This window comes from Orcinus orca, chromosome 11 (genome assembly GCF_937001465.1).
Source record: "Orcinus orca chromosome 11, mOrcOrc1.1, whole genome shotgun sequence".
In the NCBI taxonomy this organism is placed as follows: Eukaryota; Metazoa; Chordata; class Mammalia; order Artiodactyla; family Delphinidae; genus Orcinus; species Orcinus orca.
In genome coordinates, this window is record NC_064569.1 from 51,620,231 (window position 1) to 51,648,082 (window position 27,852).

Consider the following 27,852-nt stretch of genomic DNA (forward strand, 5'->3'; position numbering starts at 1 on the left):
AATGTTTTCTTTAAAAAGTACCCAAGTTGTACTCTCCTTGAGGTGAGGGATTGTGATTTTATTCACACTCTATCCCCTGCTTTGAGCACAATGTCTGACTCATAATAAGTACTTAATAAATAGTTTTTCAATGGAAAAAAAGGAGGGAATGGCTTTCCTCTGGTATCCCAGCACCAACCGTTTGTCGTCCTTCAGAGGTGTTGGCTCCTGACCAGTGAGGGCTGCAACCACACAGTTTATAGAGGTCAGCTGGTGGAAACCTCTCAGCACTACCTTGGCAAGGAAACTTAATGGACAGGTACCTGGCTTTTTGTGTTCTAAGTTCTCTTAAGCATAGGGTGGATTTTCAAGCCTGGAGAAACCACGTTGATTACAAGCGTAAGTCATCCAGGACAAGGGCTCCATGATGGAGAGAAAGCCTAACTTCAAGTACAAAGACCCAGCTGTTCTTGGAAAAGCCAAAAAAGAACTGCACTGGGAAGTTCTGTCTTACCCACAGTGAATAGAGCAGCCAGACACCCTGATGCTTCCAGGAGAGCCATAGGACCTATTTGCCCTGGTGCAAAAAAAAATACTTAGAATTTCTTTGAAACAACCATAAACTTACAGAAAAGTTGAAACTATGGTATAAAAACATTGTTTTCTGAACTATTTGAGAATAAGATGCCGACCTGATGGCCCTCATCCCTGACTACTTCAGTGGGTATTACACACAACAGGACATTTTCCTTACATAGCCATAGTACAACCACTAGATTCAGGATATTAGCAGGTACATCACTACCGTCTGAACTGTAGCCTCCACTGTAGTTTCACCAGCTGTCTCCATAATGCCCTTTATTGCCTGTGAAAAGGTCCAGTTCAGAACTATGCATTGCATTTAGTTATTGTGCCTCTTTGGTTTCCTTCATTCAGCTGCAGTTCTTCAGTCTTTCTTTGACTTTCCTGACCTTCACGCTTTAAAAGATAATAGGCCAGTTATTTAGTAGATTGTCCTGCATCTGAGTATCTCTGCCGTTTTCTCATCATTAGATTTGGGTTATTCACTTTGGGCAGTGGCATTGCAGAAACGAGGCTATATTCCTCTCATTGCAGCCTGTCAGAAGGCACAGAATTTTAATTTGTCCCATGACTGGTAATGTTCACTTTGATTACTTGATTAGAGTGGTGTGTGCCTGCTTTCTCCACCATATAGTTACTTATAATTATGGGTATTTGGCGGGGGGGAGGTAATTTGAAACTATGTAACTATCCCATTCATCATCAAACTTTCAATTTATTCTTGTATTAATTAAGTATGTATGGTTTCTGTTGTCTTTATTTAGCGGGCTATAATGCATTGCTGTCATTATTTCTTTAAAAGCTCTAATTTCATTGTCCCTCAGTGTGATCAGTGGGCCTCCTTCAAGTTGGCTTCTGTGCCCTTTTGACACGTCTTCATCATTCTTTGAGTACTTTCATTTCCTGGTATAAGATACTCTAGGCACATCTTGTATTTTCCCTGCTCCAGTGGGGAACAACAACAACAACAACACACACACACACACACACACACACACACACACACACAGAGAAATCTTTATTTCTATGACTAGCTCTATATACGGAAAACCATGAGTTCACGTCCATACCTCTGATTCTAGTCCGACACCCACATCACAAGCTTCATATCTGTAGTTTCCTTTTCTGACAATGAGAGACTTGACTCCCATTATCTTTAATATATTTGCTTATTTGATCTAGCTCCTTGATGATAACCAACCTCCCTTCTCCACCGCCATCTCCTCCTCTGTAGGGTCCCCCTCCACACCCTCACACCCTGCTGGGACTCCCACACCGTTTGCTGGGTCACCCCTCCGTGTGACCTTTCTTCACCCTGCTTGGGCTCTCACATCTACGTTGAGTCACCTCACATTGTATGCCCCCATCCCCCGCTCTATCTCTGGCCACCTGTGCTGCCCCTCATTTCACACGGGCTCTGCCAGTCTGTGCTGGACTGCCCCTGCATGTGGATACCCTCCTTACCCCATTTGGGCTCTGACACCCTGATGTAGCTTCCTCCATGTGTGCTGCCCTCTCATCCTACCTAGACTCTGACACTCTGCTCTGGGCTCTGCAGCTCTTGTCCCAGTCCCATTGCCAGTGTGGAAGCCCACCTTGGTCTGCCCCACCTAATGGCTTTAGGATTGAATTCTTCAGGAAAGGCAGGAGAGAGAAATGAAGGGGAAGGGGAATAGCAGACAAGGAGAGCTTTCTCCTGAATTTTGGCACAGAAAAAATGTGTTCAGCATAATTGTTTTAAAAGCATATTATATTCTATTTAGATGGTTCACCCATATCTTTTGACTTATAACTGAGAAAGAGATATCTTTTCAGACCAGTAAGGAGAAAGATCTGATTCTTTTTATTATAGTTTTCAGAAAAGTATTTACCATGTAACTCTTAGTATGATTTCAAGTAACCCTGGTCGATCCATCCAGGTTGAGGAAGACTGAAGATGTGGCTAACAATTTCAGTGAGAGCAGACGAGGACTCTGCCTTTATTTTGTAATTTAAAATTGTTTTTAATTTTTTAACATCGTTATTAGAGTATAATTGCTTTACAATGGTGTGTTAGTTTCTGCTTTATAACAAACTGAATCAGCTATACATATACATATATTCCCATTTCTCCTCCCTCCTGCGTCTCCCTCCCACCCTCCCTATCCCACCCCTCTAGGTGGTCACAAAGCACCAAGCTGATCTCCCTGTGCTATGCGGCTGCTTCCCACTAGCTATGGGTTTTACATTTGGTAATGTATATATGTCCATGCCACTCTCTCACTTCGTCCCAACATACCCTTCCCCATACCCGTTTCCTCAAGTCCATTCTCTACCTCTGTGTCTTTATTCCTGTCCTGCCCCTAGGTTCATCAGAACCATTTTTTTTTTTTAGATTCCATATATATGAGTTAGCATACGGTATTTTGTTTTTCTCTTTCTGACTTACTTCACCCTGTATGACACACTCTAGGTCCATCCACCTCACTACAAATAACTCAATTTCGTTTCTTTTATGGCTGGGTAATATTCCATTGTATATATGTGCCACATCTTCTTTATCCATTCATCTGTTGATGGACACTTAGGTTGCTTCCATGTCCTGGCTATTGTAAATAGAGCTGCAATGAACATTGTGTTACATGACTCTTTTTTTTTTTTTAACATCTTTATTGGAGTATAACTGCTTTACGATGGAGTGTTAGTTTCTGCTTTATAACAAAGTGAATCAGTTATACATATACACATATGCCCATATCTCTTCCCTCTTGCATCTCCCTCCCTCCCACCCTCCCTTTCCCACCCCTCTAGGTGGTCACAAAGCACGAGCTGATCTCCCTGTGCTATGCGGCCGCTTCCCACTAGCTGTCTACTTTACATTTGGCAGTGTATATATGTCCATGCCACTCTCTCACTTCGTCCCAGCTTACCCTTCCTCCTCCCTGTGTCCTCAGCTTCATTCTCTACATTTGCATCTTTATTCCTATCCTGCCCCTAGGTTCTTCAGAACCCTTTTTTTTTTTTAGATTCCATATATATGTGTTAGCATACGGTATTTATTTTTCTCTTTCTGACTTACTTCACTCTGTATGACAGTCTCTAGGTCCATCCACCTCACTACAAATAACTCAGTTTCATTTCCTTTTATGGCTGAGTAATATTCCATTGTATACATGTGCCACATCTTCTTTATCCATTCGTCTGTCGATGGACATTTAGGTTGCTTCTATGTCCTGGCTATTGTAAATAGAGCTGCAATGAACATTGTGGTAGCTGACTCCTTTTGAATTATGGTTTTCTCAGGGTATATGCCCAGTAGTGGGATTGCTGGGTTGTATGGTAGTTCTGTTTTTAGTTTTTTAAGGAACCTCCATTCTGTTCTCCATAGTGGCTGTATCAATTTACATTCCCACCAAGAGCGCAAGAGGGTTCCCTTTTCTCCACACCCTCTTCAGCATTACTGTTTATAGGTTTTTTGATGATGGCCATTCTGACTGGTGTGAGGTGATACCTCATTGTAGTTTTGATTTGCATTTCTCTAATGATTAGTGATGTTAAGCATCCTTTCATGTGTTTGTTGGCAACCTGTATATCTTCTTTGGAGAAATGTCTATTTAGGTCTTCTGCCCTTTTTTGGATTGGGTTGTATGTTTTTTGGACATTGAGCTGCACGAGCTGCTTGTAAATTTTGAAGATTAATCCTTTGTCAGTTGCTTCATTTGCAAATATTTTCTCCCATTCTGAGGGTTGTCCTTTGATCTTGTTTATGGTTTTGTTTGCTGTGCAAAAGCTTTGAAGTTTCATTAGGTCCCATTTGTTTATTTTTGTTTTTATTTCCATTTCTCTAGGAGGTGGGTCAAAAAGGATCTTGCTGTGATTTATGTCATAGAGTGTTCTGCCTATGCTTTCCTCTAAGAGTTTGATAGTGTCTGGCCTTGCATTTAGGTCTTTAATCCATTTTGAGTTTATTTTTGTGTATGGTGTTAGGGAGTGTTCTAATTTCATTCTCTTACATGTAGCTGTCCAGTTTTCCCAGCACCACTTATTAAAGAGACTGTTTTTTCTCCATTGTATATTCTTGCCTCCCTTATCAAAGATAAGGTGATCATACGTGCGTGGGTTTATTGTTCCATTGATCTGTGTTTCTATTTTTGTGCCAGTACCATACTGTCTTGATTACTATAGCTTTGTAGTATTGTCTGAAGTCACGGAGCCTGATACCTCCAGTTCCATTTTTCTTTCTCAAGATTGCTTTGGTTATTCAGTGTCTTTTGTGTTTTTATACAAATTGTGAAATTTTTTGTTCTAGTTCTATGAAAAATGCCATTGGTAGTTTGATAGGGATTGCATGGAATCTGTAGATAGCTTTGCATAGTATAGTCATTTTCTCAATGTTGATTCTTCCAGTCCAAGAACATGGTATATCTCTCCATCTGTTTGTATCATCTTTAATTTCTTTCATCAATATCTTATAGTTTTCTGCATACAGGTCTTTTGTCTCCTTAGGTAGGTTTATTCCTAGGTATTTTACCCTTTTTGTTGCAGTGGTAAATGGGAGTGTTTCCTTAATTTCTTTTTCAGATTTTTCATCATCAGTGTATAGGAATGCAAGAGATTTCTGTGTATTAATTTTGTATCCTGCTACTTTACCAAATTCATTGATTAGCTCTAGTAGTTTTCTGGTAGCATCTTTAGGATTCTCTATGTATAGTATCATGTCATCTGCAAACAGCAAGACAGCTTTACTTCTTTTCCGATTTGGATTCCTTTTATTCCTTTTTCTTCTCTGATTGCTGTGGCTAAAACTTCCAAAACTATGTTGAATAATAGTGGTGAGAATGGACAACCTTGTCTTGTTCTTGATCTTAGAGGAAATGGTTTCAGTTTTTCACCATTAAGAATGATGTGGGCTGTGAGTTTGTCATATATGGCCTTTATTATGTTGAGTAAGTTCCGTCTATGCCTACTTTCTGGAGTGTTTTTATCATAAATGGGTGTTGAATTTTGTCGAAAGCTTTTTCTGCATCTATTGAGATGATCATATGGTTTTTATACTTCAGTTGTTAATATGGTGTATCACATTGATTGATTTGCGTATATTGAAGAATCCTTGCGTTCCTGGAATAAACCCCACTTGATCATGGTGTATGATCCTTTTAATATGCTGTTGGATTCTGTTTGGTAGTATTTTCCTGATGATTTTTGCATCTATGTTCATCAGTGATATTGGCCTGTAGTTTTCTTTCTTTGTGACATCTTTGTCTGGTTTTCTTTCTTTGTGACATCTTTGTCTAATCACCGCTGTGATTAGAACTGATCATACGAATAGTGGTGTATGGAATTGGGTTATAGCGGGTGGTTTTATGTTGCTAACAGTAGTGATAAAATTAATAACCCTGAGAATTGAGGGTACACAAGCTAAATGTAGACAGAAAATAGTAAGGTCAACTGAAGCTCCTGGATGTGCTACGTTTCCTGCTAAGGGTAGATACACAGTTCAGCCTGTACCTGCACTGGCTTCGACTATTGATGATGTTAGTAGTAACAGGAAAGAAGGAGGGAGTAGTCAGAAACTTATATTTTTTATGTGGGGGAAAGCTATATCGGGTGCCCCAATTATTAGGGGCACTAGCCAGTTTCCAAACCCACCGATTATAATGGGTATGACTATAAAGAAGATTATTACAAATGCATGGGTTGTTACTACCACATTATAAATTTGGTCGTCTCCGAGCAGTGTGCCGGGTTGGCCTAGTTCAGCGCGAATTAATAAACTTAGGCCAGTGCCCACCATTCCGGCTCAGGCGTCAAATAGTAAGTATAAGGTGCCAGTGTCTTTGTGGTTGGTTGAGAATAATGAGCGATTTATGAACATAGGTAAAATGGCTGAGCAGGTATTAGACTGTAAATCGAAAGACAGAGGTTGAGCCCTCTTTTTGCCAAGTCCTGTGGTGAATGATCATTTTGAATTGCAAATTCACGGAAGCAGCTTCAACCCTGCCGGGACTTCTGCCTTTTTTTTCCTCTCAGCGGGAGAAGTAGATTGAAGCCAGTTGATTAGGGTGTTTAGCTGTTAACTAAAAGTTTGTGGGAAACGTATCCCTGCAATCTAGTGAGGATTTAGCTTAATTAAAGTGTTTGATTTGCATTCAATTGATTGCAATCCTTATTGGGCAGGACTTAAGTAAATTGTACTTGCTTAGGGCTTTGAAGGCCCTTGGTCTGGGCTAACCTAAATTCCTATTCTAGGATTGACAGTATTGGTGTGAGACGTAGAAGTATTGTGGATATTACGATTATGGTTGTTAAAAGGGTTATTTGTTTTGTGAAGTTGAATTGTCACTTTATCTTCATGTTGTTTGTAGAGGGGAGTAAAGTTAGTGCTGTGGAGTATGTGAGCCGTATGTAGAAGTATAGGTTGAGTAGTGCTGTGATGGCTATGAGTGTGGACAGGATAATGGTATTATTTTTTGTTATTTCTTGAATGATCATTCATTTAAGCATGAATCCTGATAGTGGCGGGAGTTCTCCCATTGAGAGTAGAGTGAGTATGGTGGGGGTTGTGGTGACAGGTATTTTGTTTCATGTGTGATAGTTATAGTGTGGTGGTGGTTGAGCTTTGAGTAAAGAGTATGAATATAGTGAGGGTTGTTGTGATGTAGATGAGTAGGTTTAGGATGGTTATGGTTAGTTTATACAGTAAGATGGCTGTTATTCATCCCATGTGGGCGATTGATGAGTAGGCCATGATTTTTCAGAGTTGTGTTTGGTTTAATCCACCTCAACCTCCGATTAGAATAGAAAGTATTGATAGGGCTAATATTAGATTTAGACTGATTGATGGTGAAATTTGATACAGGATTGACAGGGGTGCAAGCTTTTGTCATGTTAGTAGGATTAGGCCTGCTGTTAAGGGGATGCCTTGTGCTACGCCGGGCACTCAAAAGTGAAAGGGGGATAGTTCTACTTTAATAGCTAGTGCTATTGTTATTATCATGGATGCTGTTGGGTTGAATAGTTTTGTGATGGTTCATTGGCCGGAATGCAACAGGTTAAGGATGATTGCTATTAGAAGTAATGTGGATGCGGTGGCCTGTGTTAGAAGATATTTAGTGGAGGCTTCCGTGGCTCATGGATTAAAGTTTTTTTTTATTATAATAGAGATGATGGCTATTATATTTATTTCAAACCCAATTCAGGCTAGCAGTCAGTGAGAGCTGGTAATTACGATTGTAGTTACTAAAATGACAGTTGTTAGGATAATAATAAAGATAATGGGATTTATTAGTATGGGAAGGATATAAACCAACATTTTCGGGGTATGGGCCCGAGAGCTTGTTTAGCTGACCTAACTGTGGTATGTAGTGTAATGTGGTAGCACGGAGAATTTTGAATTCTTAAGGGTAGATTCAATTCCTATGATTCTAGAAATAAGAGGGTTTGAACCTCTATGATTTACTCCATCAAAGTAACTCTTTTATCAGACATATTTCTTGTGTTTGTGGAGGGATGCTTGCTGTTATGATGGATAGTGACACATGTCGTATACATAGGGCTGGTGTTAGAGGTAGGAAGTTTTTTCAGAGGAAGTGTATTAGTTGGTCACATCAAAATCGAGGGTAGGGTGCTCGCATCCTTCGCATAGGAAGGATGTTGTTAGTAGCAGTGTTTTAATAATGAAGTGAATTGTGTATAGTTCTGGTGTGCAGGGGTTGTGGAATGTTCCTAGGAATAGAATTGTTGTGAATATATTTATTATAATGATGTTGGCATATTCTGCTAAGAAGAATATGGCGAAGGGGTCTGCCGCGTACTCTACGTTGAAGCCGGATACGAGTTCGGATTCCCCTTATGTCACATCAAAGGGGGCTCGGTTGGTTTCTGCTAGGGTAGAAATAAATCATATTATGGCCAGTGGTCATGATGGGAAGACTAGTCATAGTTGTTCTTGTGTTGTGGTCAGGGTTGACAGGGTGAAGGATCCATTTATTAAGAGTACTGATAAGAGGATGATTGCTAGTGTTACTTCGTATGAGATTGTTTGTGCCGCTGCTCGTAGGGCTCCAATTAATGCGTAGTTTGAGTTGGAGGCCCGGCCAGATCATAGAATGGAGGATACAGCTAGACTTGATATTGCTAGTATGAATAATACTCCTAGGTTTATGTTGATGAGGGGGTATGGTACGGGTAGAGGGATTCATATTGTGAGGGCTAGGGTTGGGGGTAAGATGGGTACGATGATAAATATGGAGGTGGAAGATGTGGCTGGTCCTAGGGGTTCCTTAGTGAATAGTTTGATTGCATCAGCAAAGGGTTGGAGTAGGCCATGGGGGCCTACAGTGTTTGGTGCATTTCGGAGTTGGATGTAGCCTAGGATCTTACGTTCTACTAGTGTCAGGAATGCTACAGCTAGGAGCATAGGAATGATCAGCAATAAAATGTTAATTATGAACATTTTGTTGGGGAGAGGGTTTGAACCTCTGAGTATAAAGGTTTAAGTTTTACGCAATTACCAGGCTCTGCCACCCCAACAAAACCCTGGTGTTGGGTGATTAGTTTGTGCTTGCTTATTAAGTTGAGATTAGATCATTAATTGTTTTGAAGGCGCTTACTTAAAATGGGCCTTATTTCTCTTGTCCTTTCGTACTGGGAGAAATGCGTAATAGATAGAAACCGACCTGGATTGCTCCAGTCTGAACTCAGGTCGCCTAGGACTTTAATTGTCGAACAAACGAACCCTTACTAGCAGTTACGCCATTAGGATGTCCTGATCCAACATCGAGGTCATAAACCCTATTGTCGATATGGACTCTAGAATAGGATTGCGCTGTTATCCCTAGGGTACCTTGTTCCGTTGATCAGTTTTTTGGATCAATAACTGATATTATACTTTGGCTAGTAGGTCTAGGCTTTAATCACTCGGAGGGTTTTTTGTGCTCGGAGGTCACCGAAATTGTCAACTCCTGTGAAATTTTGTTATTCCTTGGTGGTTTAAGATTATGGTTTTGGGGTTGATTAATTGAAGCTCCGTAGGGTCTTCTCGTCTTATTGTGTTATCCCCGCCTCTTCACGGGGAGGTCAATGTCACTGATTAAAAGTAAGAGACGGTAAAACCCTCGTGTGGCCATTCATACAAGTCCTTATTTACAGAACAAGTGATTATGCTGCCTGTGCACGGTCAGGATACCGCGGCCGTTTAACGATTGTCACTGGGCAGGGGGTGCCTCTAATACTGGTGATGCTAGAGGTGATGTTTTGGTAAACAGGTGGGGTTTGTGTTTGCCGAATTCCTTTTACTTTTTTTAATCTTTCCTTAAGTGCATGCCTGTATTGGGTTAACAGTGTTTTTAATAAACAGTTTAGTGTTGGATTATATTTAGTTACTGTTAATTATCAGTATATTATTTGTTGCTGATGTAAGCTTGTGCAAGGAGAAATATTTCTTGTTACTCATGTTAACAGTATTGCTTCTATAGTCTTATAGATTAGTCCAGTGTAAGGCTAGGAGATGATTTACTTAGTATTGGAATTGAAATGTGTTTTGTCGTTGAGCTTGAACGCTTTCTTAATTGGTGGCTGCTTTTAGGCCAACTGTGGTATTGTTTGCTTTTACTCTCTAGTCAAGGTTGTATCCTTTTCTAAAAAGCTGTACCTTTTTAGACTAACGTTTAAATATACGTTGAAGCTTATTGTGGTTTTTAGTATTATTTAACGTTGAACTGAAATTCTTTTCCTGGACAACCAGCTATCATCAGACTCGTTAGGCTCGTCACCTCTACTTATAAATCTTCTCACTATTTTGCCACATAGATGAGTTTGTTCTAGTAACTGTTCATAAGTAGCTTGTCCGGTTTCGGGTATTTTAGCTTAAGTTCTCTTTGTTAAATTGTTACTAGTTAAGACATTATGCAAAAGGTACAAGGGATAAGCTTTGCTTTTTATTACTTTTAATATTTCTTTCATCATTCCCTTAGGGTCCTTTCTCTATAGCACCATCAGTGTTTCAATTTCTATCTCCTGTACTTTAGATGTCTGGTGAATGTTTTATTTGACTAGCTTGTGTTAGTATGGTGGGAAAGGTGTGGGCTAAGTTTAGTTCAAGACATACCTAGATCATGAAATCTAGGTGTAAGCTAGGTGCTTTATTTAAGCTATGTCTTGTTTTATCCAAACACACTTTCCAGTATGCTTACCTTGTTACGACTTATCTCCTTTCATATACTTGTTTAGCATGTGTTGGTGGATTGTGGCTTTGTCATGGAACCTGAGGAAGGTGACGGGCGGTGTGTGCACGCTTCATGGCCTTATTCGATTAAGCGCTCTACTCTTAATTTACTGCTGAATCCTCCTTTAGTTTTTAGGTTTCATAAAAACTTTAGTGTGGATAAAGGGTGTTCTTGGTGTAGGAAATGTAGCCCATTTCTTCCCACCCCATAGGTTACACCTTGACCTAAAGTTTTTATGTGTCATAATTATGCTTACTTTTGCTTCTTTTTAGGGTTTGCTGAAGATGGAGGTATATAGACTGGAGTAGCAAGGGTTGGTGAGGTTTATTAGGGTTTATCGATGATAGAACAGGCTCCTCTAGAGGGGTGTGAAGCCCTGCCAGGTCCTTTGAGTTTTAAGCTGTTGCCAGTAGTACTCTGGCAAGTAGTCTAGTTCTTATGATTATTTGGGTTTAGGGCTAAGCATAGTGGGGTATCTAATCCCAGTTTGGGTCTTAGCTATCATGTGATCAGAATATATTAAAGTCACTTTCATCGTTTATTTTTGTTTTAATTATGGCTTTTTACAGCTTAATTAAGGTTTAACTTTATCTTGTATGGTTCTTTAACACGCTTTACCCTGTAGTTCTATTAATTCGGGTCAATCGTATAACCCCGGTGGCTGGCACGAAATTTACCAACCCTAGTTAATACGGCTTAGTCAAACTTTCGTTTATGGCTTAATGTTTATCACTGCTGTCTCCCGTGGGGGTGTGGTCAAGCAAGGTGTTGTGAGCTGCTGGTGTGGTGTGCTTGAGACCTGCTCCTTTTAATCTTAGTGACTTAGAGGGCATTCTCACTGGGGTGTGGATGCTTGCATGTGTAATTCTATTAAAAACTTTAGAAAGGCTGGGACCAAACCTTTATGTTCATGGGACTGGTGAGCCCATCTAGACATTTTCAGTGTCTTGCTTTATGAGATGTTTAAGCTACATTAACTTGCTGCATGTAGGTGAGGTTTGTGTGGTTGTATTATGTGGTTTATGTCAGATTTAGTATTAGATTTTTGATAGGATGGTTGGCGAATCTAAGGGGACGTCTGTCTGTATGGGTGGTGAATGTCTAACTAGCTCATTGGTATGATAGGAGGGGGGGTGAGGTTGATTCATTATGATATATAACTATTTTAAGCCGGGGGGGCGGAATAGTGAAGTGCTATGTCCTGTAACCATTAACTGACAGCACAACGTAGGTTGCTGTAGCCAAATAACAAATACATACAAGTCCAGCTACAATTTGCTTGACTGTGTTAAGACCTTTTAAGGTCATTAGCTGAGTCCAAGCAATTTCCCCCCCAAAAGTAAAAGATACCAAATGTATGAAACCGCAGTTATGTGTGAGCATGGGCTGATGAGTCACTAACCCATCGAGGTGTCTTATTTAAGGGGAAAGAGTGGGCGATTTTAGATGAGATGGCCCTGAAGTAAGAACCAGATTGTCTGATAAAGTTCACCAATAGAAATTCCCACAAGCTATGGGCCCGGAGCGAGAAGAGGGACACCTGCTGAGCGCATTGATGGTTTCACGTGGCCTGGTGATCAAGCTCGTGGTCTAACGGACAGGGTTACCAAACATGTTGGTTTAAACTGATTTAACTCAATGTACTGCGTACGATCAATAATATATATGTACTATGTAATATTAATGATAGAATGGACATGTTCATTAGGCATGGGGTAAATAATGTAATACATGATTATACATATGATGCACATATATACATACGTGGGAAAAAGACAGTTATGTGGTGGTAACAAATATGTACAGTACACATAGCATGTATGTAGTAGAATGAATTATTTTTAGTACTGACGTAGTACTGTAGTTTTATGAATGTCTTATAATATACTTTTTTCAGAGAATAGTTTATATAGAATTTCAGCTTTGGGTGCTGGCGGTGAAGTTTAGTGCTTCTTCCTTGAGTCTTGGGGAGATATGTTGTTCTCCTTTTCCGGTTTACAAGACCAGGGTATTGTGTTATACTACAAAGGCTCTTCATTTTAGGAACTTGTTTTCAATGAGACTAATTACTGGTATTAACACTAGGATTAAAAGAAAGTATACAATGGGTGCAAGTTGTCCAATAATTATGTATGGGTGTTCCACGGGCTGTCCTCCGATCCTTGTTAGTGTTAGTAAATCTGCCACTAGTACTCAAAATAAGAATTGGCTGAAGGGCCGAAATATCATGCTTCGTTGTTTGGATGTGTGGAGTATTGGAATAAATGCCAGGACTAGGATTGAGAGCAGCAGGGCCAGGACTCCTCCTAGCTTGTTGGGGATTGATCATAGAATTGCATACATGAATAGAAAATATCATTTTGGCTTGATATGTGGTGGTGTGCTGAGTGGGTTTGCTGGGGTGTAGTTGTCGGGGTCTCCTAGCAGGTCAGGTGAGAATAGGACTAAAATTAGTGAAGCTAAGATTAATAGTAAGGTGCCCAGGATATCCTTCATTGTATAGTAAGGGTGGAATGGGATTTTGTCTATGTCGGCTGGGATTCCTGTGGGGTTGTTGGATCCTGTTTCGTGAAGGAATAATAGGTGGACGGCTGTGATGATGAAAGGGAGAATGAAGTGGAAGGTGAAGAATCGTGTTAGTGTTGTCTACAGAAAAGCCACCTTAGATCCATTCAGCGAGGGTAGTGCCGATATATGGGATTGCTGAGAGTAGGTTTGTGATGACAGTTGCGCCTCAGAATGATATTTGTCCTCAAGGTAGGACGTAGCCTATGAATTTGGTGGCTATGACTATAAGTAGTAGGATAATTCCAACATTTCATGTTTCCTGAAAGGTGTAGGATCCATAGTATAGACCGCATCCTACGTGGACAAAAGGGCAGATAAGAAATATGGAAGCTCCATTTGCGTGTATATATCGAATGATTCAGCCATAGTTGATGCCTCGGCAAATGTGTTACTGATGAGAAGTCAGTTGTTGTGTCTGGTGTGTAGTGTATTGCTAGAGAAAGGCCTGTTAGGATTTGTAGGATTAGGCAGATACCTAGTAAGGAACCGAAATTTCATCATGATGAGATATTTGATGGGGTAGGGAGGTCAATGAATGTGTGGTTGAGGATTTTTATCAGTGGGTGGGTTTATCGGGTGTTGGTCATTGGTGTTCTTACAGTTGAATGACAATGAAGATTTTTCATGTCATCGGTCATGGTTGGAGTCTATGTGAGAATAATGATGACATATTGTATTCATTTTAAGTATTATTTTTGTGATTAGTTTTGCGGGGGTTTCTTCAAAACCTTCGCCTATTTATGGGGGTTGAGGGTTGATTGTGGGTGGTTTTGGTGGTTCATTTTTGGGTCTGATAGTATTTTTGATCTATTTTGGGGGGATATTGGTTGTGTTTGGTTATACAATGGCTATAGCCACTGAACAGTATCCTGAGGTTTGGGTTTCTAATAAGGTTGTACTGGGGGCATTTCTTTTAGGGTTGATAGTAGAGTTTTTAATGGTGTATTATATTTTGAAGGATGAGGATGTGGAAATTGTGTTTAAGTTTAATGGGTTGGGGGATTGGGTTATTTACAACGCTGGTGACTCTGGGTTTTTTAGTGAGGAGGCTGTGGGGATTGCGGCATTATACAGCTGTGGTACTTGGTTGGTGATTGTTACTGGTTGGTCGTTATTTATTGGTGTTGTGGTTATTATGGAGGTTACTCGGGGTAATTAAATTAGGAGTATATGGAGGGTGATGGTAATGGGAAATGATAGAAAGTATAGTTTAATAAGGCCTTTTTGGTTTGAGATTAGTGTGGAGGATTTTAGTTGAATGAAGGCTGTAGTCTTTGGTAGGACAGTTTCTAGTCAGATCAAGTCCAGTAAGGAGGTTGCTAAGCTTTGGCTTATTAATAGGTTTAGATGGGAAGGTAGGCGGTGTATGATGGTGGGGAACTATCCTAGGAGAGTGGAGAATTTAGAGGAGTTTGAGGGGTGAGTATATTTTAAGTTTTGTGTGTTAAGATTGATTTTGAAGGCTAATACGAAGCCCATAGCTGTTACAATAAGGGCAGTTAGGTTTTTTTGGGTTTTTTTTTGCGTTACGCAGGCCTCTCACTGCCGCGGCCTCTCCCGTTGCGGAGCACAGGCTCCGGACGCGTTAAGCCCAGCGCCCATGGCCCACGGGCCCAGCCTCTCCGCGGCATGCGGGATCCTCCCGGACCGGGCCACAAACCCGCCTCCCCTGCATCGGCAGGCGGACCCCCAACCACTGCACCACCAGGGAAGCCCAAGGGCAGTTAGTTTTAAGTGCAAAGGTATAGTTATTAGGGGGATGGTTGTTGGAGCGATGTTGTTGGAGATGACGAAGCCAGCAAAAATACTTCCGATTAACAGGCGTTTGATGGAGTTAACTAAGAGGGGGTTGTTTTCATTGATAGGCGCTGAAGGAGAGAAGCGGGGCTGTCCCAGTAGTGTGAAGAAGATATTGCGAGTGCTATAGATGGCTGTGAGGGAGGTAGCGGTTAGTTATTAACAGGGCTCAGGCGTTGGTAGAAGACGTGGTGGCGGTTTCGATAATTAGGTCTTTAGAGTAAAAACCGGTGAGAAAAGGTATTCCCGTTAGCGCTAGACATCCAATGATAACGGCTGTTGCAGTGATGGGTAAGGTCTTGAATAAGCCTCCCATTGTTCGAATGTCCTGCTCGTTGTTTAGGTTGTGAATAATGGATCCAGAGCACATTAATAGTATGGCTTTAAAGAAAGCACGTGTGCAAATATGTAAAAATGCTAGATGAGGTTGGTTAATACCGATTGTTACTACCATTAGACCTAATTGGCTTGAGGTAGAGAAGGCAATCATTTTTTTAATGTCATTTTGGGTGAGAGCACATATGGCTGTGAATAGGGTGGTAAGGGTTCCTAGGCAAAACGTTATTGTTTGAATGAGTTTGTTGTTTTCTGTTAAAGGGTAAAATCGGATAAGTAGGAAAATTCCCGCTACAACTATTGTGCTTGAGTGGAGTAGGGCCAAGACTGGGGTAGGACCTTCCATTGCTGAGGGGAGTCAGGGGTGAAGCCCAAATTGGGCTGATTTTCCGGCTGCAGCTAGTAGGAGTCCTGTGAGGGGGAGGTTTAAAGGGCTCAGGTCGAGTATGAAAATTTGTTGTAGGTCACATGCATTTATGTTGGATAAAAATCATGCCGTTGATATAATGAATCCGATATCTCCTATGCGGTTATATAAGATTGCTTGAAGAGCAGCTGTGTTTGCGTCTGTTCGTCCATGTCATCATCCGATGAGCAGGAAGGATATGATTCCTACCCCTTCTCATCCAATAAAAAGTTGGAAGAGGTTGTTGGCTGTAACAAGGATTAGTACGGTGATGAAGAAGAGTAGATACTTGAAGAACTGGTTGATGTAAGGATCTGAATGTATATATCATATTGAGAATTCTATGATAGATCATGTGATAAACAATGCCACTGGTATGAATATAAGTGGGAAATAACCTATTTTGAAGCTAAGTGTCAACTTAAGTGTTTGGACAGTAATTCAGTGTCAGTTTGAAATGAGTATTTCCTGGCCTGTGTGAAGGAATATTATTGTTGGGATTAGACTGGTAATGAAAGCACATAAGATGGTATTTTTTACATATGATAGATATTTATCATTTTTGTAGAAGTTTGTACTAGTTATCATGATTGGAATAATTAGTACTCGTAGTGTGATTAGGCAAAAGAAGGGAATAGGTTAATTACTTTTATTTGGAGTTGCACCAGTTTTTTGGTTCTTAAGACAATGGATAGCTACCATCCTTTAAAAGTTTGAAAAAGCCATACTATTAGGTATGGGGGCGTGAATTAGCAGTTCCTGCAATACTTTCTCGGTAAATAAGTCTTCTGTTGCTAGATCCACAATCTAGTATTTTTTTTTAAACTATATTTACAGTATAGGGGGCCCAAGATGATTTTAGGGTTTAGTGACAGGAGTAGAAGTGGTAGGATATGGAGAGCTGTAAGAGCGTGTTCTCGTGTGAAGGAAGGTATAATATTATCAATATGGTGTGTACGTTTGGCCGCATTGTGTTGTGATTAGTATATACATGGAGTATAGGACTGTAATTACAATATTGGTTCCTATTAGGATAATAATGAGATTTGACCATGAGAAAGTTGATATAACTACGAACAGTTCTCCGATTAGATTAATAGTTGGGGGTAGGCCAGGTTTGTTAGGCTTGCTAATAGTCAGCAAGTGGTTATTAGTGGGAGGAGAATTTGCAGGCCTCGGGCTAAGATTATAGTTCGGCTGTGGGTTCGCTCGTAATTTGAGTTTGCTAGGCAAAATAATACAGACGACGTGAGGCCGTGAGCAGTTATTAGGGCGGTAGCCCCTTTGTAACTTCAAGGGGTTTGAATGAGGATAGCTGCAATAACGAGTGCTATATGGCTGACTGAGGAGTAGGCAGTGAGGGATTTTAGGTCTGTTTGACGTAGACAAATAGAGCTAGTTATGATTATTCCCCATAAGGAAAGCATAGGGAAAGGGTATGCTATGTATTCTGTTAGGGGATTGGGTATTGACGTGATTCGTAGCATGCCATAGCCCCTGAGTTTTAGTAGTACGGCTGCAAGGACTATGGAGCCTGCGATGGGGGCTTCTACATGTGCTTTGGGTAGTCAAAGGTGGAGGCCGTAGCGGGGCATTTTTACTATAAAGGTTATTATGCAGGCCAATCATATCAAGATGTTGGATCAGGAGTTGGATAGTGGTTGGGTCCAATATTGAAGTACTAGGACATTTAGGGAGCCTGTGATGTTTTGTACGTATGTTAATGCCACTAGCAATGGGAGTGACCCAATTAATGTGTAGAATAGAAAGTAAACCCCTGCCTTCAGTCGTTCTGTTTGGTTATCCCAGCGGATAATGATAATAAGGGTAGGGACTAGCGTGGCTTCAAATATAATGTAAAATAGGATTAGCTCTGTGGCAGTGAATTCTGATTAGAAGTGTTTGTAACACGATTAGTATTGTGATGTACAGTTTTTTTCAGATGAGTGATTCTTTGAGTAAGTGGGATTGGCTGGCTATTAATATTAGTGGGAGGAGTCATATTAGGATTAGTAATGGTGCAGAGAGGGAGTCAGAGAAGAATATTAATGAGTAGTTGAGGCTATTGTCATTGAATTGGTTAAGAAGAAGTAGGCTTGTAAGGCTAATTAATTGGCTGTGGGTTGTGGAGGTAATTCAGATTATGTTGCTTTTTGATAGCCAGTTTAGAGGTATTAATATGATTGTGGGGATAATAAATTTTAGCATTGGAGAAGGTTGAGGTTTTGTACCTAATCGGTCCCACATGTGTTTGATACTATTACTAACAGGGCTAATCCGAGGGCTGCTTTGCAGGCCGCCAGTACCAGTAGGATGATTGGTATTATGCTGGCTAAGGTGGAATGTGAGTTTAAGATTGTCAGGGCTGCTAGGATAAATGGTGATAGTATCATGCCCTCCAGGCAAAGTAGTGAGGATATTAGGTGGGACCGGTATATTAGTAACCCTACAAGGGATATAGTGAAAGCTATAATAATGTTTACATGTACTAGGGACACTTGGTAGTTATGAGTTTAGCCGTAATCTAAGGAGTCGAAATCACTGTTTTATTTTAAACTAAATACCATATTCAGCTCATTCCAACCCCTTTTGAGTTCATTCGTAGGCCAGGCTAATTGCTATTAATGAAATTAAAAATAGGGCTATGATAAGTATTGTTTTTAGGTTGCTTGGGCTGCTCAGGGGAGGGGTAGTAGGAGGGCAATTTCTAGGTCAAAAAGAAGGAAAGTGATTGCTACTAGGAAAAATTTTATGGAAAGGGTAAGCAGGCGGACCCTATAGGGTCAGATCTGCATTCGTAGGGACTTATTTTTTCTGCGTAGGGTTTAGTTGAGGAAGTCAGAAGGCGATAAGTAGGAGTAATGAGGCTAGTATTGTGTCTGTTAATAAGGTCAGTATTAGGTTTATTGTTCTTTTTCGGGGTGTACCGAAACTAGCAGATTGGAAGTCAGTTGTACTAATTAATACTGAAAAGACTCTGAGCTTCATCAATAGGTAGATACGTAAAGAAATAGTCATGCAACATCTACAGAATGTCAGTATCAAGCAGCAGCTTCGAAGCCGAAGTGGTGGGTGGATGTGAAGTGGAATTTTAGTTGGCACAGGAAACAAACAATAAGAAAAGTAGATCCAATAATTACCTGCAGTCCGTGGAATCCTGTGCTTCGAACAAAGTTGATCCATAGACTCCATCTGAGATTGTAAAGGGGGCTTCGTAATACTCTGACGTTTCTAGGAGTGTAAAATAAACACCGAGGGCAATTATAATAAAAAGGGCTTGGAGTATGTGCTTGTGATTTCCTTCTATAAGGCTATGATGGGCTCAGGTAATGCATACGCCAGAGGCTAATAGCACAGAAGTGTTAAGGAGGGGTACTTCTAGGGGGTTTAAGGGGTGAGTGCCTGTTGGTGGCCAGCATCCACCTAGTTCAGGAGTGGGGGGCGAGGCTTGAGTGGTAGAAGGCTCAAAAAAAGCTGGTAAAAAGTAGGACTTCTGAGATGATAAATAAGATTATTCCGTATCGAAGTCCCTTTTGGACGGTTGGTGTGTGGTGGCCTTGGAAAGTGCTTTCTCGAATGACGTCTTGTCATCATTGATATACTGTTAGAATATTAGTTAGTAGGCCCAGTATTAGAAGAACTATTGAGTTGAAGTGGAATCACATGATGAGGCCTCACGTTACGAGAAGTGCTGAAAGAGCTCCTGTGAGGCGTCAGGCACTGGGGTTTACTATGTGATACGTGTGGGTTTGGTGGGTCGTTATGTGTTGTCGTGCAGGTATAAGCTTACTAAGAGGGTAAATACATGGGCTTGAATTATAGCGACAGCAAATTCAAGGATGGTGAGTAGGGTGAGAACAGTAAATGTAATAAGAGCTGTGAATGTGCTGGTGCTTTCTAGCACGAGGGTTGTCTCCCCGATTAGGTGTATTAGTAAGTGGCCTGCCGTAATACTGGCTGTTAGTCGTACTGCCAGTGCTACTGGCTGGCTGAATAGGCTAATAGTTTCGATAATTACTAGCATAGGGATGAGGAAAGTGGGTGTGCCTTGTGGTAAGAAGTGGGCTGGGGATGCTTTTGTTTTATTACGGAGGCCCGTAATGACGGCACTGGCTCATAGAGGGATGGCTATTCCTACATTTACTGGGAGCTGTGTGGTGGGTATAAATGAGTGGGGTAATAGTCCAAGGAGATTGGTTGAGCCGATAACTAGAATGAGTGATATTAGTATTAGCGATCAGGTTTGTCCGTTATGATTATGAATACCTATTATTTGCTTTGATGTGAGTTGAATTAATCACTGTTGAAGGGAGATTATGCGATTATTAATTAGTCATTTTGATGTTGGGGATAGAATACTTGGGAATATAACAATCAGGATGACTACAGGGATGCCTATTACTGGGGTTACGAAAGGGGCAAATAGAGTTTCGTTCATACCGTTTCTCAAGGGGCATGTTGTTTTTGTATTGTAGTGAGTGTTGATTTTGGGTTGGGGTAGTAGATGTGCTTTGAGATTTTTAGTTGAAATATAATAAATAGTGTTAGAAATATAGATGAAATAGTAACAAATGTTGATATATCTAGTTGTGGCATGTCATCAAGGAGTACTTTGGCTCTCAATTTTTAACTTAAAAGGTTAACGCTAATCTAGCTTCTTAATGAGTTTATAGTATAGACGCTGAGCATTTCTTGAAGTATTTTAGGGGCACTAGTTCAAGAACAATTGGCATGAAGCTGTGGTTTGACCCACAGATCTCTGAACACTGTCCGTAGAACAAGCCTGGTCATGTTGATATTAGGGTTGTTTGGTGTAGGTGCCCTGGGATGGCGTCTGTCTTTAGGCCCAAGGAGGGTATGGCTCATGAGTGTAGTACGTCTTCGGAGGAAATTAGTACTCGGATTGTTATCTCTATAGGTAAAATTACTCGGTATCTACTCCTAGTAGTCGTAGTTCTCCTGGTTTTAGGTCTGGTGTTGGGATTATATAGGAATCAAAGTTTAGGTCTTTGTATTCAGTGTATTCATAGCTTCAGTATCATTCATGGCCTATAGTTTTTACAGTAAGAGATGGGCTGTTGATTTCATCTACCATATAAAGAGTTCGTAATGATGGCAGGACGATTAAGATTAAGATAATGGCCGGCAGGATAGTCCAAATAGTCTCCACCTCTTGGGCATCTGTTGTGCTAGTATGTGTTAGCTTAGTTGTAAGTATTAGTGTAATGATATAGAGGACTAAGGAGCTAATTAGGAAAACAATTATTAGTGTGTGGTCGTGAAAATGTAGCAGTTCTTCTATGATGGGTGATGTTGCATCTTGAAAACCTAGTTGGAAGGGGTATGCCATAGAGATATACAGTATTTTCACTTGTGACTTAACTTCGACAAAGTTATATAAAATTTTACTAATACCTAGTTCATGAAGAAAGACATAGTGGCTATGATGTTGGCTTGAAACCGATAAGAGAGGGTTTGATTCCTTCCTTTCTTGACTATTTTAGATTAATGTAGGTTGGTTCTTCGAATGTATGATATGTTGGAGGACATCCATTTAGTCATTCTAAATTTGTGATAGTAAGCTCTACTGCTAATACTTCTCGTTTGGATGTGAATGCTTCTCAGATAATGAAGACTCAGTATGACCGCTGTTAATGAGATGAATGAGCCTGTTGATGAGATGGTATTCCATGTTGTACAGGTGTCTGGATAGTCAGAGTTTCATCGAGGCATGCCCGATTAGCCTAGGAAATGTTGTGGGAAGAAGGTTATGTTGACATCCACGAATATGATCACAAAGTGAATTTTTGCTCATGTCAAGTTGAGTGTATACCCTGAGAATAGTGGAAATCAGTGTACAAGTCCTCCTATGATAGCAAAAACAGCTCCCATTGAGAGCACATAGTGAAAGTGTGCGACTACATAGTAGGTATCATGAAGTACAGTGTCTAATGATGAATTAGCTAGGACGATACCTGTTAGTCCACCGACTGTGAAAAGGAAAATGAAACCCAAGGCTCACATCAGGGCCGGTGATCATTGAATATTGCCTCCGTGGAATGTTGCCAATCAGCTAAATACTTTTACCCCTGTAGGGATGGCAATAATTATAGTAGCTGATGTAAAGTATGCTCGCGTATCAATGTCCATACCTACTGTGAATATGTGATGGGCCTATACAATAAAACCTAAGAACCCAATTGATATTATAGCTCATACCATACCCATATATCCGAAAGGCTCTTTTTTTCCTGAGTAGTAAGGTGCAATGTGTGAGATCATCCCAAACCCAGGTAGGGTGATGGTGGCCTTGTAGAATGAGTGTGAGTGTTCCTTCTCTGCTATACTTTGGAAGAGTTTGAGAAGGATAGGTGTTAGCTCTTCTCTAAATGTTTGATAGAATTCACCTGTGAAGCCATCTGGTCCTGGGCTTTTGTTTGCTGGAAGATTTTTAATCACAGTTTCAATTTCAGTGCTTGTGATTGGTCTGCTCATATTTTCTATTTCTTCCTTGTTCAGTCTCAGAAGGTTGTGCATTTCTAAGAATTTGTCCATTTCTTCCAGGTTGTCCATTTTATTGGCATATAGCTGCTTGTAGTAATCTCTCATGATCCTTTGTATTTCTGCAGTGTCAGTTGTTACTTCTCCTTTTTCATTTTTAATTGTATTGATTTGGGTCTTCTCCCTTTTTTTCTTGATGAGTCTGGCTTATCAGTTTTGTTTATCGTCTCAAAGAACCAGCTTTTAGTTTTATTGATCTTTGCTATTGTCTGCTTTCCTTTCTAAACGATTCACTTAAAAAAAATTATTTATTTATTTATTTTTGGCTGCATTGGGTCTTGCTGCACGCAGGCTTTCTCTAGTTGCAGCAAACGGGGGCTACTCTTTGTTGAGGTGCGTGGGCTTCTCGCTGTGATGGCTTCTCGTGTTGTGGAGCATGGGCTTTAGGTGCGCGGGCTTCAGTCGTTGTGGCACGCGGGCTCAGTAGTTGTGACTCGCGGGCTCTAGAGTGCAGGCTCAGTAGTTGTGGTGCATGGGCTTAGTTGCTCTGCGGCATGTGGGATCTTCCTGGACCAGGGCTCGAACCCGTGTCCCCTCCATTGGCAGGTGGATTCTTAACCACTGCACCACCAGGGAAGTCCCTGAATGATTCGCGCTTTTTTTTTTCAAACTTTTTTTTTTTTTGCGGTATGTGGGCCTCTCACTGCTGTGGCCTCTCCCGCTGCAGAGCACAGGCTCCAGATGCGCAGGCTCAGCGGCCATGGCTCACGGGCCCAGCCGCTCCGCGGCACGTGGGATCCTCCCGGACCGGGGCACGAACCCACGTCCCCTGCATCGGCAGTCGCACTCTCAACCACTGTGCCACCAGGGAAGCCCCCAATGATTCGCTTTTTAGTGCAGGGACTTATTCATCCTCAAATGATACCTGGTAGGAATTCAATGAATATCTGTCAGATGATTAAATAAATGAGCAACAATTTAATTCTGCAGCCACCTTTGCTGGGTAAGACACTTTGGATCTGAAGATTCTATTGAACACAGGGCACCCTCCAGCTCCTCAGGAAATAGTGGACATGGAACCTTCCCTTGAGGGAGAGAAAGCATGTTTCTGGGAGCTTTGCAAATGTTTCATGGGAATCCCTCTTTTGGTTCTCTTAAGGACTCTTTTTTGGTTCATCACTCCATATGCCTCATGGACCAAATTACTACATGTTTCTGGTGGTTCAACATGTTCTTGGCCACAGAGGCTGATATGCTGCTACAGACTGAGCCTGGTAGGAACTTAAAAGGAGATACTTCTCATCTGTCCTCTGGCATGCCTTCAGTGAGACTCAGGCATCTGAAGACATCAGACCCAGACACCAAAATGAAATTAACAAGAAGGGGCTCCCATGAGGGGGACTGGGCGCCTCAGATTCAAATGAGCAGTCGATTGAATCCAGTGAAGGCGCTAATGAGCTGTTCTACGCAGCTCTGGCAAACTCACCCTGCACCTATAATTTTCTCTCTGGATATCATTAAAATCAAATGATTCCCTTATTTGGGGTATCCATTTACAGTGTAATTATTTTGGTCTTTTGTAGTGACTTTCGTGGTTAAATTAGGCAATTCTCCTGCCTGTGTAGATAATGTAATGACTTTTTAATCATTTGTTTTCTACCAGCCAAATTGTTTCCATGATCCCATTAGAATTCTTCTGTAGTGATTCCAATGGATTTATTGAACTACTGGTGACAGCCTCACTGATGAACTGCAGGCTGCCTGCCGTTAAATTCAGCCAATGAATATCAAATACCTTCCATTTTCCCAGGAACCCAGAAAAAAATCTAATAATTTTGATCGATGGATATGTTTCCTGACATTCAGCATAGAAATTACAAAGAATACCATATGCTTATGGTAGGTTTTAAAAATATAAATTTATTTTTTTATGATTATGAAAGTAATACATTATTATTCTTAAAAAATCCAGAAATAGGGCTTCCCTGGTGGTGCAGTGGTTGAGAATCTGCCTGCTAATGTAGGGTACACGGGTTCGAGCCCTGGTCTGGGAAGATCCCACATGCCACGGAGCAACTGGGCCCGTGAGCTACAATTACTGAGCCTGCGCGTCTGGAGCCTATGCTCTGCAACAAGAGAGGCCGCGATAGTGACAGGCCTGCGCACCGTGATGAAGAGTGGCCCCTGCTTGCCACAACTAGAGAAAGCCCTTGCACAGAAACAAAGACCCAACACAGCCATAAATAAATAAATTTAAATCATATGGGCTTCTAGGAAGACCTCTGCTTAAAAAAAAAAAAAAAAAATCCAGAAATACCCCAAATACAACAAATACTATAAGAACGCCTGTAATTTCACCATTTACTTAAAACCATTTTGTATTAGATGGTATCTCCCTATAGTTTTTTTTTAAAAATCTATTTCTCTTTCTATTGTCTATCAATTATCTACATACCTATCTATCTATTCAAAATTGGAGCCATAATTTTTTAACCATATTTTTTTCATTTAATATGCATAAGAATTTTTCCATGTCCCTGAATATTCATTGCAGTTATAATCTTTAATGGTTGTGTGATATTTTAGTGTATACATTTGTTCTCCAAATATTTTCTGAGCTCCTACTCTGAACAAGCAAAGACTTACTGTAATTTATTTAGTCATTGATCTATTGTTTGAACATTGTTTGATCTTTTAAAAATATAAGTCACATCATAGCTCTCTGCTCCAAACATTGCAAGAGCTCCCCATTTTGCTAAGAGTAAAAGCTTACATCCTTATGATGGCCTTGGAGGCCCTTCAAGGTTGCCCCCAACTCTTACCTCTCTGGCTTCATCTCCTATTCTTCTCCCTGCCCAGGCCACACCAGCCCCACTGGACTCCCTGCTGTTTTTCTAATTGTCAGACAAGCTGTGCCCCTGGGCCTTTGCACTAGCTGTTCCCTCTGCCTGGAATGCCCAAAGACCCACTATCCAGATTTCTCACCTCCTTAGAATCTTGTGCTCAGGCGTCATCTTCTTAATGAAGCAAACTGTTCCTTTTTGTCTTGCCTCCAGCCACTCCTGATTGCTCTTATCTTGCTCTGCTTTGTCTTTTTTTTTTTCCACAGCGTCTATTATTTTCTCATGTACTATTATACTTTATTTACTAAGTTTACCATTTATTATCTACTCCTCCCACTGTAATGTAAATTCCATGAGGGTAGAGATTTTTGTCAATTTTGTTCACCAATGTATTGCAGGTGCCCCAAACACTACTTGGCACATAGTAGGTGCTCAATAAATATTTGTTGCATGAATGTATAAATGTTTTTGCATTTTTGGCTACTTGTGTACAACGCTATATAGAGTCTAAATCTTTGAATCAATCTCTTGTGATTTTATGAGATTTCATGGAATTACTGAATCAAAGGAACAACTTTTAAGGCTTTCTGATATATGTCATCAAACAGCTTTTTAGAAAACTCGTGCTGATTTACGCTTCCAGCAGAGTATAACTATGTCCATCTCATTGCATTAACACAGGCATTAAGTATTATTTTAAAAATAACTTCGTTAACCTGAGTGCTGAAGAACACTACTCATTTTAAAATTTTATGTTAAAAAATTTTACAACTATTTGACTACTAGTAAGTTTGAAGATTTAAAAATCAACTTATTAGTTATTGATTTCTTTGGGGGATCACCTGATCACATTCCTTACTGATTTTTTGTAGTGAATATTAAGATTTATTTTCATGTTTATTAGGAATACTTTGTGCACACAAGAGAATATATTTAGAGAAAAAAAAATACTCTTGAACCCACCGCCCAGTTTAAGAAATAGGACATCGTCAGTTCTTTTGAAATCCTAATGTCCCAGTGAATGCCTCCCAGCCCCATTCCTTAACATCTTCACAGAGAAACCATTGCTTTTGTGTGTGTCCCCAATGGCATATTGTTTAGTTTTGTCTGTTTTGAAAATGGAGTCATACTGCAGTTCAACATTGTGTTTCTAAAATGTTTGATTGCTGGAATCTGGCCGCGGCCTCCGCCGCGCCCGCCGCCTCCCGCCGCCTCCCGCCGCCTCCCGCCGCCTCGGACAGTGGACCCGCGCAAAGTGAGCGAGCCTCGAGCCTTCGTGAAAATGTGCAAGCAGGACCCGAGTGTTCTGCACACCGAGGAAATGTGCTTCCTGAGGGAGTGGGTGGAGAGCATGGGGGAGTAAAATACCACCTGCTACTCATAAAACTAAATTGGAAGCAAATACCAAGGAAGAAAAAACAGATAGTAAGAAGGTGGAGGAAAACATAAAGACAGATGAACCATCAAGTGAGGAAAGTGATCTAGAAATTGACAATGAAGGTGTGAATGAACCAGACACTGATGCCCCTCCAGAAATGGGAGATGAAAATGTAGAGATAACTGAGGAGATGACGGATCAGGCAAATGATAAAGAAGTGGCTGCCGTTGATGCCTTAAATGATGGTGAACTACAGAAAGCCATGACTTGTTCACAGATGCCATCAAGCTAAATCCTCGTTTGGCCATTCTGTATGCCAAGAGAGCAAGTGTCTTCCTCAAATTACAGAAGCCAAACGCTGCCATCCGAGACTGTGACAGAGCTATTGAAATAAATCCCGATTCAGCTCAGCCATACAAATGGCGAGGGAAAATGCACAGACTTTTGGACCATTGGGAAGAAGCTGCCCATGATCTTGCCCTTGCCTGTAAGCTGGATTATGTTGAAGACACTAGTGCAATGCTGAAAGAAGTTCAACCAAGGGCCCAGAAAATTGCTGAACGTCGGAGAAAGCATGAGCGAAAACGTGAAGGGAGAGAGATCAAAGAAAGAGTAGAAAGTGTCAAGAAGGCTCTGGAAGAACATGAGAGAGCCCAGAGGGAGGAAGAAGCCAGACGACAGTCAGGAGCTCAGTATGGCTCTTTTCCAGGTGGTTTCTTGGGGAATCCTGGTAATTTTCCTGGAGGAATGCCTGGAATGGGGGGGGGGGCATGCCTGGAATGGCAGGAATGCCTGGGCTCAATGAAATTCTTAGTGATCCAGAGGTTCTTGCAGCCATGCAGGGTCCAGAAGTTATGGTGGCCTTCCAGGATGTGGCTCAGAACCCAGCAAATATGTCAACATATCAGAGCAACCCAAAGGTTATGAATCTCATCAGTAAGTTGTTGGCCAAATTTGGAGGTCAAGCATAATGCCCTCTGACAAATAAAGCCCCTGCTGAAGGTAAAGCAACTTAGATCACCTAATGGATGTCACAGTAATACAAACCGTGTACCTCTGACCTTCTCATGAAGAAAGCTGGGGTGCCTTGAGGATAATCCCTACCCCTCTGCCCCAAATGCAGCTGAAATATTTTACAGTGGTTTGCCATTAGGGTATTCATTCAGATAATGTTTTCCTACTAGAAATTAAAAACTTTAAACAATTTAAAAAAATAAAGTACAATTAAATGTGAATTCAGCAACTACAGTTCATTTG

General features: G+C 40.9%; 5 pseudogenes; 1 reads left to right on the plus strand and 4 right to left on the minus strand.

Annotated features, from left to right (window-relative positions):
- Nucleotides 1-12,731: 12,731 nt before the first annotated feature.
- LOC117203952 (cytochrome b-like) lies at nt 12,732-13,921 on the minus strand (annotated as a pseudogene).
- A 186-nt stretch (nt 13,922-14,107) lies between these two features.
- On the minus strand, nt 14,108-19,065 carry LOC117203926 (NADH-ubiquinone oxidoreductase chain 5-like; annotated as a pseudogene).
- A 13-nt stretch (nt 19,066-19,078) lies between these two features.
- LOC117203954 (ATP synthase subunit a-like) lies at nt 19,079-20,545 on the minus strand (annotated as a pseudogene).
- Nucleotides 20,541-21,401, minus strand: LOC117203953 (cytochrome c oxidase subunit 2-like; annotated as a pseudogene).
- A 2,815-nt stretch (nt 21,402-24,216) lies between these two features.
- On the plus strand, nt 24,217-27,796 carry LOC101269979 (hsc70-interacting protein-like; annotated as a pseudogene).
- Nucleotides 27,797-27,852: the final 56 nt, after the last annotated feature.